A 22,919-nucleotide genomic window follows, 5' to 3' on the forward strand; every position below is an offset into this window, starting at 1 on the left:
GGTGCTTTCCAAAATTTACCTCACGAATACAACAAATGACACATTTATGGCTCTCATCACTTGGGAAATTCCAAGGGTTTTAGGAGCTCTCTGCCAGAAACAGGAACTAAAACCAAATATATATTTCTTATAAATCACAGTATTACCACAGGTGCTTGAAGTGCAATGACATAAGGAGTATAAGATAGGTCCCAATTATAATCATAGTGTGTGTGTGTGTGTGTGTGTGTGTGTGTTGGCAGTGGAGAGGTAGGTTTGTCAGTCTACACATCTGGTGCCTAGCCACTTTCATTTGGTCAATCCAAGCAAATATTCTTGTAATTGCAAACTAGCACACAAATAACAGTGGACTTGGGTCCTTAGCAGTGCTAAAAACAGCAGAGAAAGTTAGGGCTATTGCTAATGCCACACTACACAAAAATTAGTGTCACAGATGGGACTGAAGTAGTTAAGAATGTAGCATTCAAATCAGAAGCGAATGGAGGAATCATACAACCTGTTTAACTTCTGCTCACTATCCCTTTAATATCTCTTTAGGCTGAGAAACAGGCCAATTTCTCTAATTATAAAAGCTCACTCTTTATAATGGAAATGACTGAAGTGGATGGACCATACTATGAGTTCACAAATGGCTAATATGAAGCCTGTGTGTGTGTGTGGGGGGGGGATATGTGTTTGAAATAGCCTTGCTAATTACTAAACAATTAAAGCAAGAAAATAAAAGAGGTTTCCTCTCCAGAACGTACAGTTGTGTGGAAACTGGGGGAGTAGCCACATGGGAAGAAAAAACATAAGGTAAATGAAAAGGAGCAAATAGGAGAAAAGAGCTAACATAGGAGGTTACATTTTGGGCAATGAGCAAGGAAAACAGGGAGGTCAGGCATGGCTGAATTAGCTAGTGCTAAGCTTCCAGTGGAGCTAACTCTAAGGTCAAGTTTGGCAAATCACTGTGGAGTTAGCCCCATGACCCTTGAGAAAGGGCAAGCAGCAATTAAGTGTTGGATGGCTTTGTGTAAACCTGGGACCAGTAGAGTTAAATTCAATTGCACTAGAAATCAAGGGTGAAAAATTTTTAAGAGAAAATGGTATAAATCTTTGTCATCCAGATGAACTGAACCTTGAGGATTCTTAGGAAAAAAACTCAGTTCAGAAATAGAGAAAACATTTTGAACTTTTAAAGAGAGCCGAACACAAATGGCATTACATTAACAGCCCACTTCCAAATTTCCAACAAAATACCTAACAGGGTATTGTAAAAAATGTTCACTACACCAGTGAAATGTAAGGAAAGAAGACATGAATCCAGAAGTTGGGATGAATTTCTAACTATAAGGCTGGTGTATCAAGGTTGAGGAACACAGTAAGTGACTTATGCATGCTTTACAGCCTCAAAAAGCAGAGACTGACTGTCCTAGAACTATGTGGAAGGAAGCTTTAATCAGCTTACATCTCTCTACCCAAAACCCATCATCACTCTCCCACTACCATTCAGTCACAACTCAGATGCTGGGTTTGTTCCAAACAGGAAAATGAATATCCATTATCTTACTATATCAAAATTACACTAGTGGGGCGCTCCCTCCCTTTGACGCTGAAAAAAACCCAAAAAAACTGGGAAACTGAGGCAGGAGTGACATGTTCAGTAACTACTGGGAGAGCAAATGATGCTGTTTGGAAAAATTTCCCAGCAGTCATGTGGCTTACAGAAACTCCCATTGTCATGTGAGTCCAGATACTTTGGGGGCTGGTTGAATGCAGTGTTTAATAAAGTAGATCATGAAAGCATCAGGGGTGTTGGCCCCAAGAGGGTGGCTGCTGCACTGTGGGGCCATGAGTTGCTACCATGGCCAGCAGCGGTGGCAGAAGAACTAAAACAACCTCGAAACAGGCCCTCTGGACAAACACAAGACCCAGATGATCAATGTCACTGACTCTGGTATGATGAACATCGGATCTGACCACATGGAGGGCCTACAGCACGTTGAAAAAATGAGGCTATGCAGGTGTCATTATATTGAGGAGGAGTGGGGAGACTTGGTCAACTGAAAATTTACAAAAAAAACATTTTGGAAATAATTTCATGTGGGAATATCACCAACAAAGGTATCATTGCTTTGCATCATTTAAGAAAACAAGTATTTGTTAAGTGATCTTCCTGGAATAAGAGATAAAGAAAATCTTGCCTAAGGCTTTAAAACAACACTATATTCTCTGGAGCTAAAATTAGACTTGAAATAATGATAAATATGTGCCTTATTCAATTAAAGTATTATTTAAAATTGTTGAGCCTAAACAGCAACAAATATTATATAAGCATCAATAGAACTAGAAGGCTATCATATCACGACATTTTAGAAGCAGAAAGTCCATCATGTAGAAAATATTCAGACATGACTCACTAAAGTTAATAAACAGAAAGTGAGAGTTTTATGTACATTAGATCATTTTAAGAAAAATGCAAACCAGGTAGCATTGTAATCCTAACATATGCCTCATTTTTCATAGATATCTATATAGATATCTCTTGATGTAGATACTGAATTAGCATTCTTTAAAGTGATTTACATGTACAACAGATATTCTTTATTGTATTTTAACTGTACTTTATGTTACATTTTACTTTAAAGTTATTGAAGCATGTTACTTACTATATATGTACAATTATGAGAAATTGAAAGCTAAATTTCAGATTCATTGATGGAGTCAATTATGCAAAGTAGTCAGTGGTTGTGGAGCACTCAGATTGCTTCCCAGGATTTGCATGCCTTTCAAATGATTCAGCATTCCTGTGCTTTTTATAACATACACCCTTTTCTGGCTAAGTGATCTGTTTAGTAAGCTTAGTCTGATGTTTTATTAAAAGTAGACATTTACACAGTTCAGTTGCTTACAATAGAATAGAGGAAACAAGCATGAAGACCAGGACAGCTGTACTTGCTTTTTGCTTAAATCAAAAAATTGCTTTAAACAGAAAAAAACATCTCAATGGGGCATTCAATGTCAAATTCCTTTTCTTTTCCATGTTTGTTTAGTATCTCTCATCACACAATTCAGAGACTGTGCTCCTGGCATTATTGGCCACAAGTGGAGGAAAAGGATGGGTTTGCCACTCTGCAACTTGTAATCCCCACATGGAAAGCACAGCAGCCTGGGGAATAGACTGCAAGGGTGCTCAGGGCAATGCATGCTGTGGGCTGTAGTACTTTATATACTCTTATCTACTCACAGATTCAGAGAACTGTAACTAGAATTAGAAAGACTATATATCTCAGTCCCGAAGGTCTGCAAAGGTTGACTCTTAAACAAGCAAAAAATTTGGACTCGAAGCTAGGCACATTAACCCAGGCAGGTGGCCGTTTTGAAATAGCTACACATTCTGTTTTAACAAACACTGAGTCTGTGTGAATCTTTCCTCATTCATGAACAATTGAGGATGAATGTACAGAAAATAACCTACCATGGATTGAAAATAAGGTAAGAGGTTTTCAGAGCAAAAGATTACTTTTGAAAATGATTTTTTATAAAATCCAGAAACCAGTTTTTTGAAACTGCTCCATGTTTATTTAAGGTAAAGGAAAGCATGCCTACCAAAACAATAGGAATTGCTTACTCATATATGGAAAAATTGAGGTGAGAAGAAGAGATCATTGGCTCAGATGCAAAGACAGAAACAGAGATGAAAAAGAAAATGGATGAGACAAAGAAATTCCACAAGGAAAATAAGAATACACGCAATAATTAAAATCTTTATGAGAAGGACTAAAGAGTGGAAACTATGTATGTTAAAAGTTCAATGCAATGTGGATATAAAGCTTATAAAAGTTCTTCCAGAGCACAGAAGAGACAAGGGTGAAAAGAAAAAATTATCCAACAGAGAAGATGAGAAATGTGGGAAAAGGAGAGCAAAGAACCAACCTATAAGGTACTGCTGAGTCCTAAAAAAAAGACCCTGGAAATTAATGCAAGAGAATAACTGAAGTTATTAGAGGTTAAAATAAAAAACTTTCCAGGCCAACCGAGTGACTCAGTTGGTTAAGAGCTCACTCAAGAGTTTGAGCTCTAAGCAACAGCGGTTCGATGCCCGGCCCGAGCTGAGCAGCCGCTGAGCTGCCAACAGGTGGCAGGATGGCTCAGCTAAAAAAAAAACAAACAAAAAAACAAAAAAAACCTTTCCTGAGAAGATAAAGAGAGAAGCCAGGTTAAAAATGTTCTCCATTTACCAAGCAAAATTAATGATGAAAAGTGACCTATCCCTAAACAAATTCTGGCAAAATACTTTATATAAAGGCTTACAAGGATTTAAAAAAGAAGAAAAACCAACTCTCTCTCTCTCTCTCTCTCTCTCTCTCTCTCTCTCTCTCTCTCTCACACACACACACACACACACACACACACACACACACACACACACACACAACGGCCAGACAGAAAAGGCAACAAAATTAATTCACCCTAGACTTGGTAACACTATGTCTCTTTAATAACACTTTATAAGACAATAAAGCTGTGCCTATAGAGCTGCATAGAATATATAGAATATATAGCATAGAATATATAGAATATACAGAGGGTGTCAAAAAATGTATACACATTTTAAGAAAGGAAAAAACCGTATCAAAATTATGCTGATGGTGGGCCGGCCGAGTGGCGAGATAGCTAAGAACTGGCTTGGGACACCAGAGGGCCCCGGTTCGGATCCCACATATGAGGGCCAGTGACACTGCCCTCCACAGTTAAGATGCTGAACAACAGCTCAACCTGGAGCTGGGTGGCCGTGAGTCGTCGGCGACGGTGTAGGCTGCAGCCCCTACTGTATTGAGCTGCCATAAGCTACCGTGTGTAGCCAGCAGCCAGCGTGAGCGGCCAGCAGCCGCAGTGAGCGGCCGTCCAGAAGCCGGCGACTGATCTGCCTCGCCCGGGAAGAGTGCAATGATGGTGCCAACTTGGGCCAGTGAAGCAACGTCCTCCACAACTAGACTGAAGAACAAAAAAAACGACAGCAACTTGTCTGTTCCCGTTCCCCCAATTCCCCAGCACTGTTCCCGTCCCCCCAATACCCCAATAAAAAATAAATTAAAAAAAAGATTGTTTAAAAAAAAATTATGCTGATGGTAACCTTTTGAGCACCTTTTGCAATTGCAGAAGTCAAACGTGACATATTCATCTTTTGTTATCAGTATATATTATTACAATTTTAATCCAGTTTTTCCTTTTTTAAAATGTGTATACATTTTTTTGGCACCCTCTGTTTAGTCAAATAAGATAACAATCATGTGATGCCAATAGAAAAAAATTCCTTTTACTCTTATAAATAAATTACTCAAAGACGTACATCCAGCCAATCAAGGGATGAATTAAAATGAAAGATTCAAAAATGGGGACTTCACATTACAAAGGGCAGGTGGTGAACAATAAAGTCTTAGTCATAAAGTTAGTTTGCAATAATTGTGTTATTATAGTTAAAATGGTTACATAATAAATGATAACATGGAATATATTTTTAAAGATAATATGCATATAATAAAATATTAGATTATTAATAATCTAGGTTTATATTTTAGGATTATCGTAAAAATGACCAAGAAATGGAGGGGAAAAGAAAGTAGAGAGAGATAGATGGGGGTGAATAAATACCTTGTCTTATAAGAACGTCTTCACTTATTTAGAAAAATGTAAATTTAATTATATTTTTGGAAAACTTTATGGTGACCATAGAGAGAACTACAAGTAGATATTTTTCACATCACTCAAAATTAGAAAACAAACTGTTGTCCCTACATAGAAAGACAGGAAAGTTGGCAATACAGAAAGGTAACACAGAAAAGAAAAATCATCTAGTACAAAGAGAAACTTTATAAACCATAAATTTTAATAACAAATATAACAACATAAAGAGCTTATGCTCCTACTTAAATGATATGGGTTTTGATAGAAAAATAAGAACAAATTTCAAATATATCTGTTTATAAGAAGTGTGTGCAAACCAAGTCACTCACTGATTGAAATACATGTATGCAAATACATGTGCCACATGAAAAAGAAGCCATGCAGAAAGCAAACAATAGGTGTACAAAATGAAATTGATAAACAAAAGAACACTTTGCATTTTAATTAGGTAATTAAACTTATCACTTCTACTGTTTTATACATTGCATAGAAAAAATTAGATAAGACAATATTTAAGACCACAAATGATTTTAATAATATAAGTAATAATCCTGGATTCAAAAATGATCAGATTCAATTTTATATCCTATAAACAGAATTACACCTCCTTTATAAAAGTCCAGAAAACATGTAGGCACTTGGGCAGAAATTTCACCTAAATTCAAAATAACAAAAACTATACAGGTCTTATTGTGTGATCGCATTATAAATATAATTTAATTAAATAATATATATATACATGTATGTGTGTAATATATATATATATATATATATATATATATATATATATATAATTTTAAACCATAAAGTGTATAGCAAAAGTTAAGAAACAAGCTCCTAAACAATCGAAATAAAACTGGAAACAATACAATTTACACTCACTCCAAAGAAAACAAAATACTTAGATATAAATCTAACCAAACAAGAATAGAGTCTGTATGCTGGAAACCACAAAACCCTGATGAAAGATCCAGAGATCTTTGTGGATTGAATATCTTAGTACATAACACATTAATACATAATAAAGATGTCACCTCACCCCTAACTAATCCATAAGTTCAATGCAATTTCTATCAGAAGTTTCTATCTTAATGTTTATATGAAAATGCAAAAGAACTAGAATAGCCCAAATATTTTGAAAATGAATAAAGAAGGAATCATGCTACTTGATTTTAAGACTTACTACAGTATATAGCTACATTAATTAAAACAGGTAAGATAATTGAGAGGAGGGAAGTGTTAGGAGGTGAAGTCACAGGGTGTTTAGCCAACATGCCTGAGGCAGAGGCTTTAAAGGATTTTCATAGTTAGCCTTGGCTTCTAGTGCCTCTGACATCGGCCATAAAAATACCAGGCCTGGAGAGCCACAGGTCCCAGAATGATGATGGGCAGAGCAGAGCCAAACCCACCCGAGTCTGCCAGGTTGCTGCCTGAGCTCACCTGCAGACCTGTATGGGAGAAAATCAACAATATGTATTGTTGAGCTACAGAGATTTGGGGAATTATTTGTTATGCAGCAGTATTACAATGGAAGCCTGATTAAATTAAAAAGTAGCTAGGGGCAAGACCACATGTAAATCCTTGCCAAGAATGTTGGACTGTATTCTAAATTAGGTCTGAAGCCACTGGAGGGTTTTGAGCAAAGGAATGACATGATACGCCTTACGTTATAAAAGCATAACTCTGTGACTGGGTGAAGAATAGGGTGCCAAAAGTGGTCTTACAGACCATTTAAGAGTTTAATAACTTAAATCAAGCAAGATATGTTGGTGACTTAGTCCAAGGTGGGAGTGGGGAAGATAGTCAGACATGGTCAAATTCTGGATATAGCTTGAAACATGGAGGCAGCACAATTTGCTAACGGATTAGACATACACTATGAGAGAAAAGGTTCAGCTGCCATTAACTGAGACAGGCACAATCACAGCAGGAGCACGAGTGTAACAAAATCAACACTTTAGTTTTAGACATTTTATTTATTCTGGTTTAATGGTTGAAAACTATGAAAGTTAAATTGCTAAATAAAGAAATCCCAATAAAGGAAATGACAAATATTGTTTTAAAAATGACAGTTCTACCAAGTTAGATGAAACTAATGAACGATCATTGTCAAATTTGGTACCAGCTAATTTAAAAATATTTAGAAGAGGCAAGAGATGTTTCAGCCTCTCTAAATATAGAAGTAATTTATTTGAGGGCTTATTTAATAAGATGACCCTAGAATGAACGCATGTTGTCATCGTTACCGTCAAACAGAAATATTTCCAGGGAACATCACTTTTTTGTAGAATTCTATTCTATGCTGTGTCAAATCAACAATGGGAACTACAATAAAAATTCAAAATGATTGTGACGATACATTGGCATTTTATACTAGACAGAAAGAGGCAGAGACTGCTGTATGTATGCATGCTTATCAAACAGGCTCACATACTACCTCATTCTAGGATAGAGAAACATCTGGATTCTCCCTAGGAATTCTAGAACTGCCTTTTCAAAAAATAAATGAAAACATTTGAAAGAGAACTGCAGAATGTCAGAAAGGCAATAGTGTGACCAATATTACAAAACATGTATTACAAACAATGGGAATGTTTTTGTAATCAACCATGATGTTTGGAGTCCAAAGCTCTAGTCCCCAAACAGTGTATCGTCCAATGTCTAAGCATCAGCAAGTTAACAAGGAAAACTATTCCAGAAAAAAAAAAATCTATAACATAAGTTTTTAATCTGGTCCATGGGAAATCCCTACCAAAAAGAAATATTTTTCTCTGCTGTTACTTTGAAAATTGTTGTTTTTTTAAAAAAGCTTTTGAACTATACTATTTAATGTATATTTCAAACACATATAATGTAGCAGAAGATGCTACTCAACATGACAAAATAATAATGATTTTGTAAAGAGGTTAGCAGCTCCGTTTAGGAGCCAGACTACCTGGATTGGACTACTGGTCTGACCAGTCACTACCTGTATGATTTCAACAGGTATGATATCATATGTGGCTATGGCAAGTTACCTAATCTCTGTGCTTCATTTCCTCATCTGTAAAGTGGGAATGATAATAGTACCTAACCAAAAAGGTTAAACCTGAATAGGAACTCACAAAATAGTAGCTGCCATTGTTATAATTATAATGACTGAGCCTAATTAAAAATGGAAGGAAGGGAGGAAGGAAGGAAGAAGGAGAAAGGGAGGAAGAGAGGAGGGAAGGAAGGAAGAAAAAGAAAATCAATACATTCTTTGGTTTATTTTCAGCGCCTAACTTGATGAAACATAAGACTTTAGTGGTCCTATATATCAAGGTTCTCGCCAATGGTGGTACTTAGCTAATGAAGCTGATTCTTTATGACCTCCATCCTGAAAATACATAGAGTGGATTTTCATTATGAAAGGAAGGCTCCATTTGACAAGGATACTGTTTTACCACAACACCAATTTTCCCCTAACACCGAAAGCTTGCCTTGAAGCAACCTACAAAGTTACTGATCACACTGACAGTAAATCAGCATGGCATTAGAGAGACTGGTGACACAAGTACCATATAAATTGTTGAGCTGATTTGTAGACCAAAGAATGAAAATCAAAAGTGTGTCACCATAAAACCCTATCATCCAATACAAAGTCACTGACATTTTTTTCTAATGTTTTGAATCAAATCATGGTGGAAAAAGCATTTTTATTCAGCACTCAACCAGATAAAACTACTTTCACCTATAAGAATAAATGAGCTCTTGTAAAAATTCCTATTTTGTGAGCCCCTTTTAGAAATTCCAAGGGCTGTCAACATTGTTTCTTTGCTAAGAAACACTTCAACTGAGAGAACATTCTGGTATTTTATGCAAAATAGAGCACCTGTGATGCTTGAAATCACATCCAGTTTGCTGCTTTGGTGAAGAGAGAAGCAACCCATCACATTGGAATGCACTGCTGTACAGGTTGGCTTGCATTGGTATCAAATACTCAGCCAACAACACTGAAAGAAGTCTTTTCTGCTGCTGTGAAAGTGGTCAACTTCATCAGAGCCAGATCCTTGAATCACCACTTTTTAAAGATTTTGGTCAAAAAGTGGAATAAGATTATATTTTTTTCTACTATATGAACACACATTGGCATTCCAGGGGACAAAATCAATGCATGCGATTAAAGTTCAGAGAAAAGGAGAAAAAATAAAAGCCCACTCAGAACAATTTGAAAGGGAGGTATTCATACATTGCTTGGCTTACTTGGCAAGTATTCTTGGCCATGTGCATGAGGTAAATCTTCTGCTCCAAGGCCCTGCTGCTAAGAAATCATGAGCAATCTTTGGTCAAGATGCCCAGGAAGTAAGTACTTCACAAGATGAAGTAGAGACTGACAAATCATTGTCGATTTTTCAGCAGGCAGAGTTGGAAACCCTGTAGAAATTTTCTGAGGGTTTATTCGGCTTCTTGGACCTTAATATTGAAATGGGCATTTGTAATTTACTCCTTGCTGACATGGCATTAGTAGTAGAAATTTTATCAATGATGACTCCTTTAACTTGAGAATGAAGTAAATGCAGTGACCCAAATTCAACATGAGGTGCTTTATTCCATGAAGCTCCAACACCAGCTTACTCTAACCAAGCCAAGCAAAACTTAGGAGCTTTGATTCTATTTGTTTTTATATATACATCTGTGAGTTAAGACTTTCAGAAATTTTGGCTTTAAAAAAACACAAATATTCATAATCAATTCAAGGCCAAAGACATATATTGCTATGTCAAAGTCCATTCCACTAAACCAAAAATCATCGGCCTTATTTTGGAAATGTACTAAGAATGGGAATTTACATTTTGGTTTTATTTGCACAATTTGTATTTATTTCCATGTTTTTCCACTGAGAAGTCATCAATTTTTGCATGATGCCCCACCATCCTAAGAAGAATGCATATGAACATATACTGACACAAAGCTATGGAATTGCTTTGTAACTTGACTTTATACACATACCAAAATAATCTTTAGGAAAAAAAATTTATGTCTTTTGTAGATTCTATGTGTCTGTAATGCAAAAGAAAGTTAAGAACCAAAGTAATGTAATCTTCATGGAAATGAAATTGATAAAATGTCATATTCCACTATTCCTGATACATACTCATATATAGAGCGGTAATTTGAGAACAGTCAGCTTGAATCAAAGTTGACGAATCACTAGATTTCCCTATAATACCATGTCTGCAAAGATACACAGGGAGTGAGGAAGTCCTGAACACTTAGGACATGTTGCAGTTTCAGACTTTGTTAGCAAATTGCCAGAGCTTAAAAACCTTCAAGATAGTCTGGACATGGAAAATGTCATATGAAGAACATGTACATCTCACTATCTTTAACATAACTAACCTAATTGCAATGATTAATTTTATGTGTCAACCTGACTGGGTCACAGAGTGCCCAGATATTTGGTTAAACATATTTTGGGGTGTGTCTGTGAGTGCGATTCCGGATGAGATCAGCCTTTGAAATGGTAGAGTGAGTCAAGCAGATTCCTATTCCCATTTTGTGTGGGAAACATCCAAGCTGCTTGGGGCCTGAATAAAACAAAAAGACGAGGAAGGGAGAATTCCCTCTCTCAGCCTGACTGCATGAGCTGGGACATTGTTCTTTCCCTTCCTTGGAACTAGGACTTACATCATCAGCATTCCTGGTTCTCAAGCCTTCAGACAACCACACCACTGGCTTTCCAAGCTGTCCAGCTGGCAGACAGCAGACTGTGGGACTTCTTAGCCTCTGTAAACCTGTGAGCCAATTCCCCATAACAAATCTCTTTATATTTGTATCCTATTTGCTCTGTTTCTCTGGAGACCCCTTACTAATACACTAACTATCCTACACAAAATTAGTAGGCATTCACTAGAGTATCAGAAATGGTTTAAAGCTAAGGGTTTTATCCGTGCCCTGATTGTGTAATACTTTTTTAAAAACCTTCCTCATAAGTTTAAAGAAGGTGTTTTATATACTGTCTGGGAATTTAACTTTTGAACTCATAGCACACGTAATTAATTTGTATGATCCTAGAATATATACTCGTATGACTACCTCTGACAACATCTACATCTGGATACCATGAAGAGAACAACTCTATCTTCTTCTATCACATAGACCGAGATTTTTCAACAACAACAAAAATGCAAATTTACCTGCATGTAAAAAGCCCATATTATGGTTGGAAGGCCAAACATAGGTGTCAGGTCTGGCATAGTCACAGAAGACTAGTAACCCACTAATCCCAAAATAACAGTGGTGATAATTTAGCCAGTATAAGTAGAACAGAAAAATGGAAAACATCACAGCAAAGAAAGAAAATCTCATTCTTTAATGGAAGTTTGCATTGTTATTTTCATCAAAAATTGCAAACCACAAACCAAACAATATATCAGAATTAGATTGGGGCTTATTCCCCTATATTTAGGTTTATTATTTATTAGCCCTATAATCCATCTTTCAAAAAAAATAAGACATTACTATAAAATTAGGTTCAAGATTATTCTTTAGACTTTTCAAATGAGCAATGTAAGAGCACTTTAAAAACAGGACTTTGAAGACAGTGATGACTTTGTGTCTAAAGAAATAAATGCAGAATTCCTACAGAGATGGTGGATTATCAAGATTTGATATTATATATGGTTTTGAAGATTACTGTGTTCCAGTTTTGAAGATAATTAAAATTTCTATCGTTTGCTGTTTTTTATATTGTATTGGGTTTCAGAAAAGTCATGATGTATTTTGTCTATGTTTTTCAAAGATCATTTATTTGTATAAAAAACAAAGATCAATCAATGATATATTGCCCATTTTGTTCAATAACCTTTTGCCATCTTTCAGTGACCTTCATAATTCCTCATTCATAGAAAATCCTGTCTTTATTTGCGAAAAACTGAACAAGGTGCTGATTTACAGCCTCATCTGAATTGAACATTATACCACGCAAGGAGTTTTGAAGAGAGCAAAACAAGTGGAAGTCTGACAGCACAAGGTCAGGTGAGTATGGTGGGTATATCCAAGCTCCAATAATTTCTGACGGGTGATCAAACTTGTGTGTGGTCTCGTGTTATCACGATGGAACACGACTCCTTTACAATTAATGAGCTCTGGACATTTCTGGATGATGGATTCATTCAAACCGTCCAACTGACAACAGTACACATTCGAATTGATTGTATGGTTCCTTGGTAAGAGCTTGAAAAACACGACGTCTTTAAAATCCCACCACACTGAGAGCATAACCTTCTTCTGATGAATGTCTGCTTTTGATGTCATTTGAGGCGAATCATCACATCGGGCCAAGAACGTTTGCACACCACATTGTTGTAAATAATCCACTTCTCATCACCAGTTATCAGTCGCTTCAAAAAATGATCATTTTCTTCATGTTTAATGAGCATATTGCAGATGTTTATATGCACAGTCAAATGAACTTCTCTGAGTTCATGTGGAACCCAAATATTGAGCTTTTTACATATCCCAGCTTCTTCAGGTGGTTGTGAATGCTTGAATGATGGATGTTCAATGTTTCTGCAATCTCTCGTATCATGTAACGTTGGTTTGACTTGATCAATGCCTTTTTTTTGTCATCATCAACCTCGATAGGCCTCCCTGACTGAGGAGCATCATTGAGATCAAAATCACCAGCACGGAATTTCATGAACCATCGTTGGCACTGACGTTCTTGTAGAGCATTGTCACCATAAACTTTATGCAACTTTTCACAAGCTTGACATGCTCTTCCCTTTATGGGAGTAAAACAGTAAAATATGGCAAAAATGCACAGTTTGTTCTTCCATCTTCAACTTGTGTAAAATCTCCAAAACTTCAACCAAGTCACTCAATTTTTTTTTAGAATGAAGCTAGAACTGTCAGCTGTCAAATGACATAGCAATAACATGACTCTAGTACTTCCAAAAATGAACTAGTGCCATCTGTTGCAAACATGCGTCATGACTTTTCTGACAACCCCAATATAATCTTCATTGAACATAAATTTCCATTAGAATTCTTATGTGTTTCCTCTTTTGACTGAATGCTAGTACTCAATTAAATATTCTGATGTATCTTGAAATATTTGTCTTTAGAGTATGCATGAGAATGGCATTGTAAGTACTTCAAAATTACTTTTGCATAATACTTTGTACCAGTTATTTTATCAAATGATTTGTTTTCACATACTTTTGTTACCTGTGTAGAAATCCATGTAAATGTATTTTATTTTGCTATTTAATTTCTACCAAAGTTTACTAAGAAATTTCCTCACCTGCATATTCTATATAGATTTCCTCACATTTATTTTATCTTGTGGATTACTTCTTAGTCACCAATATTCATTGAGATACAATGCCAGGAGGTGCCCTGTGTAAGGTATAGGACTCAATTTACCAGTAATTTGTTAAATTTTATTATCTGTTATGTTTCACGATGAATGTATTTTTTTTTAGTTACGTGATTTTATACTTTTGTATAATTTATAGAAAAGCACTGTATACTCTGAATTTATGACTCCCTACTGGATTCTGGTATATTGTACAATGTAGTTCATGACTAACAGGTTATATAAAAAAAACACAGAAGCCAGTATGAAGACGCTCCCATTAACCAAAGATGAACAATCTGAGCATAAAAAAAAATTGAATGCTACTCACTGAAACATATCAACTATATAAAACTTTATGTAAAAGAAAGCTATGTCCTTTATCCCCAAGAATAAATTTAAAAAATGAAACAAACAATCCTGAAATTTGTATGAAACAACAAAAACATCCCAATTAGCCAAAGCAATCTTCAGAAAGAAGAGCAAGGCTAGATGAATCACACTTCCTAATTTCAAACTATATTACAAAGCTATAGTAATCAGAATAGTATGGTACTGGCATAAAAACAGGCACATAGGGGCTGGCCAAGTGGCTCAGTTGGTCAAGAGTTAGCTTAATAGTGTGAGCTCTGAGCAACAAGTCTGCCGGTTCGATTCCCACATGGGCCAGTGATGCTGCGACCGAGCTGAGCTGCCAACAGGTGGCTGAATGGCTCAGCATGTGCTCCTAACAACAAGACTGCCTGTTCAATGGTGGGGTACGCCCACCCGTAACTAAGACTGAACTCAGCGACTTGAGCTGAGCTGCTGCCCAGATGGGTCAGTGGATAGAGCATACGCTCTTAACAAGGCTGCTGGTTTGACTCCTACATGGGATGGTGGCTACACCCATCCACAAGATTGTAACACAGCACTTTGAGCTTAGAGACCTCGAGCAGCCAACTAACAGCCAGATGGCGACTGGTGCCCTCCACAACTAAGACTGAAAAACAACAACTTGGCTGGTCCCCTTCCTCAATTCCCCAACACTGTTCCCCTCCGCCAATTCCCCAATTAAAAAAAACACACAAAAAAAAACAAAAAAAAAAAACAGGCATATAAATGAATGGAACAGAATAAAGAGCCTAAAAATAAACCCATGCCCATGTGGCTAATTAATTTATGACAAAGGAGCCAAGAATATATAATGAGAAAAGGATAGTCTCTTCAATAAATGGTGTTGTGAAAACTGGACAGCAACATGCAAAAGAATGAAATTGTACCATTAGCTTACACTATACATAAAAATCAACTCAAAATGGATTAAATTCTCAAACATAAAAAGATGTGAAACCATAAAACTACTACCTAGAAGAAAACAAATGTAATAAGCACCTTGACATAGGTCTTGAGGACGATTTTTTTTAGATTTGACACCAAAAACAAAGGCAACAAAATAAAAAGTAAACAAGTGGGACTACATATAACTAAAAAGCTTCTGCACAGCAAAGAAAACTATCAGCAAAATGAAAAGGTAACCTGCAGAATGGGAGAAAATATTTGCAAATCACATATCTGATATGGGGTTAATACTTAAAATATATAAAGAACTCATAAAACTCAGTAGCAAAAAAAAAAATCTAGTTTAAAAAAGGGGAGAGGACGTGAATAGACATTTTTCCAAAGACATACAGATGGCCAACAAATACATGAAAAGGTGCTCAACATCACTAATCATAAGGGAAATGCAAATCAAAGCTACAATAAGATATCACCTCACACCTGTTAGAGTGGTTATTATAAACATAAAAAAATAAAAAGACAGGAAATAACAAGGGTTGGTGAGGATGTGAAGAAAAGGAAACCCTTGAGCACCATTGGTGGGATGCAAATTGGTGCATCCACTATGGAAAACAGTATGGAGTTTCCTCAATAAATAAAAATTAAACTACTTTTGTAACCCAGCAATTCCACTTCTATTTATTTATCTAAAGAAATCCAGAACACTAATTCAAAAAGATATATGCACCCCTATGTTCACTGCAGTGCGATTTACAATAGCCAAGAAATGAAAGCAACCTAAGTGCCCATCAATAAATGACTGGATAAAGAAGATGTGATATCACACACACACACACACACACACACACACACACACACACGAAATGGAATATTACTCAGCCATAAAAAACGAACTCTTACCATTTGTGACAACATGGATGGATCTAAAGGGTATTATGCTAAGTGAAATAAGTTAGAATCGGAAAGACAAATACCATATGATTTCACTTATATGTGTAATCTAAAGAACAAAATGAACAAACAAACAAAACAGAAACAAGTTCATAGATACAGAGAACAAACTGATAATTGCCAGATATGAAGGGGGTTGAGGAGTAGGATGAAAAAGGTAAAGGGATTAAGAAGTATAACACAAATTGGTAGTTACAAAATACTCACGGGGATGTAAAGTACAGCATAAGGAATAAAGTCAATAATATGGTAATAACCAGCTGGGTACTAGACTAATTGGGGAGATCACTTCATAAGTTATATAAACGTCTAAACACTATGTTGTACACCTGAAAGTAATATAAAATAATATTGAATGTCAACAGTAATTTAAAACAATAATAATTTTTAAAAATTAAAAATAGAACTGCCATATGATCCAGCAATCCTACTTCTCTAGGTATTTATCTGAAAGAAATGAAAATACTAATTCAAAAAGATATATGCACCCCCATGTTCATTGCAGCATTATTTACAATAGCCAAGGTATGTTAACAACTTAAATGTCTATTGATAGACAAATGGATAAAGAAGATGTAGTACATATATACAATGGAATATTGTTCAGCCATGAGAAAAAAGGAAATTCTGCCAGTTGCAACAGCATAGATGGATCTTGAGGGCATTATGCTAGGTGAAATAAGTAAGACAGAAAAAGACAAATACCATATGATCTCATTTATATGTGAATCTGAAAAACAAAACAAAATTCATATATACGAGGCCAGATTGGTGATTTCCAGATGCAGAGGTAGAGGGATAGAGGGTGAGCAAAATAGGTAAAGGAGATCAAAATGCAAGCTTTCAGTTATAAAATAAATTCTGGGTTATATAATGTACAGCATGGTAACTCAAATATACCATAAAACTGTATTGTATATTTGAAAGTTGCTAAAAGAGTAGATCTTAAAAGTTCTCATCACAAAAGAAAAATTTGTAACTACATGTGGCGATGGATGTTAACCATGCTTATTGTGGTGATCATTTCACAACATATACATATATCAAATCATTATGTTGTGCAACTGAAACAAATATAATGTTATATGTTCATTTATATCAATAAAAAAGAATCATAGTATGTTCACGGATATGTATGTATATATGTATATGAATAGACTTAAGATTGGGAAGCAAAACAAAAATCAGAAAAAAATTATAAAAGTTTGTTCAGTGCTTTTATTTGTCTTGCAAATAAATTTTTCTTTATATCCTACCCTTCCCCAAAAAAACTTACTGGACACCGTTAAGAGTAACTAGGATACCAACTTCTTATTCAGAATATTAACTATTAAAATAAAATGTTGAGCATTTATTTTGCCTTTGTCTTGGCTTTTGTGTGCATCAGAATAGCCAAATAACCCTAAATAATAAGGAAAAAAATCCAACTATTAAATGTACAAGAAATTGTAGCATTAGAAAAATCATAATGTAAGATTTGATTCAGCAAAAGCTCATCAGTGGATGAAACCATTAAGTGAAAGTGTTCATGAGGAATTTTATAATGGAGGCATCAGGCTGTCATCACCTGAACTCAAGTGTTCAATCTTAGCATCATAAAAATGAGACAACCAGATGTTGTATGCTTCCTGCTGTGATACAATATTGAAGCACCCAGTTCTACCTTTGAAATATTCTTACCAAAAAAAGTTGAACATGTATCTATTAAAGCTTCCAGAGCTAACTTCTAATCAAATGTAATGCATTAATTTAACTAAGGTGAAGCAAACGTAGCAAAATCTTGGCAATTATTGAAACTGGGTGAAAAGTACAGAATGATTCAGTGGACTATTTTTTCTAATTTTGTGTATATTGGAAAATTTCATCATTAAAAATAACCATCACACAGAATTGGGATGCATCTTACACAGATGCTTCTCAATTTACAGTTGGGGTTACATCCCAATAAACCCACTATAAGTTGAAAATATTAAGTTGAAAATGCATTTAATACACCTAACCTACCAAACATCATAGCTTAGCCTCACCCACCCTAAATGTGCTCAGAATACAATATTCCCAAAACGCTGACAACATAGTACACTGTAGATTACTGGTTGTTTACCCTTGTGATGGCATGACTGACTGGGAGCTGCAGCTCGCTGCCACGGCCCAGCATCATGAGAGTCATCATGCTGCATATTGCTAGCCCGAGAAAAGACCAATGCATTATCTCTTTTGCACCATCATAATTTCAAAAAATTTTAAATTAGGGACTGCCTGTATTCCAATATATCTAAAGCTAGAAAAATATGGCCTCTTATTAAGAAGCTACACAGACCTTAAAACATTATGAGAGGTGATGTTTTAATTTGATATCTATTGGAGTTGGTATCAGCTTCTCACAATAAGAATTTCATTTTTCACTGAAATTTAAGGGGCCAACGTAGATGACCAGAGACAGCAGCCCAGCTGCAGCAGAAAGAAACTGAGCCCATAATGACTGTAACCAAAAACGATAACATTTATCAAGTGCATATTCTGTGCCAGGCATTGTGCTATGCACTACACCCTCACTTCAATTATAATCATAACAACATAGTGGATATTGATATCTCTGTTTACAGATTAACCAAAGCTAAGAGAGATGTTCATTAATTTGGTTAATGTCACAGAATATGGCAAAGATGGAATTCAGACCCAGCAGTTACACCACAAAGATCATGTTTTTAACTCTACTCCAAGGGCAGTATGTACTCATGTTCATGGCCTCACACCCCATAGCCCAATATGCCCCCACAAACCAAAAAGAGTTTATTGCAAGTATGGTTAACACATATAATGATGCACTCGTCTATAGTTTCAAGAAAGAAAACTATTGAATCCCAGTATCTGAATCTCTCCACTGTATGAGTTTTGGAGACACAAAAAAAACTGCCTCTCATTATTGTGTTTGAAAATGCAGGTGTTTACTTCCCTAATTTCCCTTGAGCAAGGGTATGAGCTATGCCATAGACTAGTAGATAACACCCTTGGCCCAGATTTTGAAATGAAGACCAGTACACCAAAGGAGCAGGGAACATGGAGAATTCTCTCTGGTGGCAGTGGTTTGTGAAGCAAGACTGAGTGTCCTGGGCTGCAAGTGACTGGAATATCCGATGTCCAATGCTAGTGCTTTAATTGTGGAACCTGCAGGCTTCGGTGCTCAGCCAGAGTAGCAGTGGGTCCTCAAAGAGAACAGATTTGAAGCATCATGCTGTACTGTGCTATCTGCAAGGCCTCCACATGGCTTCTCCAACCCTCTTTATGATTCTGTGGCTTACCCAATATCTACTGTGTTCAGCCTGAGTGAATTTCCTACAACTAAAAACATGAGCTGATTTACCAAAGGAGAATCAATTTAGATCCTAATGTCAAAGAATATATCAAAATAAATGTCAAATGAGTGAATGAATGGATTAGCTGTTTAAAAATATATTTATTTAAAAATGAAGAAGATATAGGTGACTACCTGATCTCTGAATAGGGGAGGTCTTTCTTGGATTTCAGGTAAAAAATTCTTGAATGAATAAAAGTTCTATAATTTAAAGAATATAAACAATAAGCTGAAGTAAATATTTGCAACATTTATGGCTATTTTATACATGTAAAATATTTTATAGGTTAATAAAAACATCAATCAGCACAATGACAAAAGTATGAATAGAAAATTCACAAAAGAGAAAATATGAGCCAAAATACATATGAGAAACTATGCAAGTTCAATACTGAAAAAAAGCCCACAACTGATCCAGAATTCCCGTTCATTTGTGCAATAAATACCATGTGCCTTCTACGTGTTAGATGATAATAATACATCAGTGAACAAAGTTAGGGCAATGATATTGCTCTGCTGTCATCTCAAACCTCTTCTAGAGTTGTCACTAATCCTCATAATAGCCAGTTATATTTGTTCACTCCTCTTTTTTTCTCTTGCCTGAGATGTGGTAAGAAAGTTCATGATCAGGAAAGTACTCAAAAGGCAGAGTATGAGAAATGAACAATTATTCATCATAATCCACAAAGTGAGTAAACATATGGGAATAGTTAAATGAAATTACTCAACCTATGAGTAACTGAACAATGGTCAGGAAGTGAAAACATTAGTTACTCCCAAATATAAGTCAAAAAAATAATTCATTTTCTAGGAAAAATGAGACTGACATGTTATTTTGACAAATGTCTATGACTTGCTTAACAAGACTCCAAAATTATTCCGAGGAGTGTGTGACAAAAACTCAAAAAGTCCCCAAAGTCCTGCAAACGCTGCACTTGACCCCATCTATCTCCTCTGCAGTGGTGATTTATACCAGAAATAAAAGTGCTCCTTGATTATTGGTTTTCATTTCTGAAACTACAAGCTTATCTTTAACTTGGTGTGGCAGGTCAACCGTTCAGGAGGAGCCAATTTAGTCCTCATGGCCGTAATGCGCTATGGAAGAAAATTCTCAGAAAGCTACAGGTCTTAGATGATACACTTTATTATATGACTTGACTAAACTATTCCTGGGATTCATGGGCCCTGGGAAAAATGTTCACTCCAAGGTATCAATTATATGTTTTTAATTTATCCAGGAGTTTGTGATTTTCTGAGTTTCATCTTTAATAAGTCATAATCAGATGATGAGAGTAATTAAAATATGTTGAATTACAAAGAGTTAAATGTTAATTTAGCAAGTATCTGGTATGAATCTCTACCAACTGCAGCCACTGACTCTCTCTCCCTCAAATCCTGACTTATCTGGAGTCAACCTGGATTCAGGGTTAGCATCACCACTTTCCATAAGAAGCCTAAGTATAGCCCTTCCACCATGTTGAGGATACAATGCAAAGCCTGAGACCTAAAAGCGGGCCATCACCTGGCTATGCTGTTACCCTGATCTCCCTCTTCCAGTCTCCAGAATGGTGGGCAATAAATTTCTATTGTTTATATATATTTTTTAAAGCCTGAATAAATATAAACTTGCTTTCCTGCAACAAAGTTTGCATGACGCTATGGGTATTCCATTTGTTCTAATAGAGAAAAACATCAACATGTATTTGAATTGAGAAAAGTCTCTTCATTTTAAAACCAGCTAAATTTCCACTCCAAAGTAAATACTGGGTAGTCGGAAAAGTCATGACACATTTTAGCAATGAAAAACATAGAAAAAATACGTCAGGGCCGGCTGAGTGGCGCGTTGGTTAAGAGCTGGCTTCGGATGCCAGAGGGCCCCAGTTCAGATCCCACATACGAGGGCCAGTGACACTGCCCTCCACAGCTAAGATGCTGAACAACAGCTCAACCTGGAGCTGGGCTACCGTGAGTCACCGGCAACAGCAGTTGGGTTGCCATGGGCTACCGTGTGTAGCCAGCAGCCAGTGTGAGTGACCGGCAGCTACTGTGAGAGGCCGTCCAGAAGCCTGTGACTGATCTGCCTCGCCCAGGAAGAGTGCAATGATGGTGCCAACTTGGGCCAGTGAAGCAACGTCCTCCACAACTAGACTGAAGAACAAAAGGACAGCAACTTGTCTGTTCCCCTTCCCCCAATCCCCCAATAAAAATCTTAAAAAAAAAAAAAATACGTCATGGCTTTTCCGAAAACCCAATAATACTTTTTATTGAAATTTTCAAGATTTAAAAATCTTAAAATATAATTTTAAAATATTTAAATGACACATTCATGAACTAATAATTTAGGATATTATATTAGCTTTCTATCGCTGCATGATAGGTTACCACAAATTTAGTCGATTAAAATATCCATTTATTATTTCACAGTTCTTTAGGTCAGAAGTCCAGGTGGGCTCCTCTAGGTGTTCTACTCATGGTCTCCCAAGACCAAAATCATGGTGTCAGCCTGCCTGGGGAGAAATCCAGTTCCCAAGCAATAACAAGATTCACAGACTGAGTGGCTTAAACAACAGAAATGTATTTTCTCACAATTCTGGTAGCTAGAAGTCTACAATCACAGTGCTGATAGCGGTGGTTTCTTCTGAGGCTACTCTCCTTGCCTTGCAAATGGTCATCTTTTCCCTATCTTCACTTTGTCTTCTCTCTGTGCTTGTCTGTGTCCTAATTTCCTCTTCTTATAAGGACAATATATTGATTCAGGCCCCGCTCTAATGATCTCATTTTAATTAACTCTTTAAAAACCCTATTTCTAAATACAGTCACATTCTCAGGTACTTGGAGTTAAGAAAGACTTCAGCATATAATTTGAGGGGACATGCTTCAGCCCATAACAAAGCTAATTCAGATTTCTGGTAGAACCCAGTTCTTTGCAATTGTAGGTCAGAGGCCCCATTTTCCTTAATGGCTGTCAACAGGCAGGCGCTCACTACTCCTAGGCCACCCATGTTCCTTCTCACATGACTTCCTTCATCTTCAAGGCAGCTTTGAGTCCTTGAATACTTTTTATATCTTGAATCTCCCTGGCTTTCCTTCTGCTATGATATGGAAGAAATACTGCTTTTATGGGCTCGTGTGATTAGATCAGGTCCAGAAAGGTAATCCCCCTGTCTTAAGGTCACCATATAACATAACATAATCAAGAGAATGACAACTCAGACTCACAGGTTCCAGGGATTAGGGCAGGAGATCTTCAGAAGGCCATTTTAGAAATTCTGTTTACCATAAATATTGAAGCTATGTTTTCACTAAAGGGGCCATTTTGGCGTGGCAAGAATCAAAAATATA

At 36.3% G+C, this 22,919-nt stretch overlaps 1 pseudogene; it reads left to right on the forward strand.

Moving 5' to 3' along the window:
- The first annotated feature begins 1,661 nt into the window (after positions 1 to 1,661).
- On the forward strand, positions 1,662 to 2,238 carry LOC109394823 (ATP synthase subunit s, mitochondrial pseudogene; annotated as a pseudogene).
- The last annotated feature ends 20,681 nt before the right edge of the window (positions 2,239 to 22,919 follow it).

The sequence above is a fragment of the Hipposideros armiger genome, unplaced genomic scaffold (genome assembly GCF_001890085.2).
Source record: "Hipposideros armiger isolate ML-2016 unplaced genomic scaffold, ASM189008v1 scaffold_439, whole genome shotgun sequence".
Taxonomy (NCBI): Eukaryota; Metazoa; Chordata; class Mammalia; order Chiroptera; family Hipposideridae; genus Hipposideros; species Hipposideros armiger.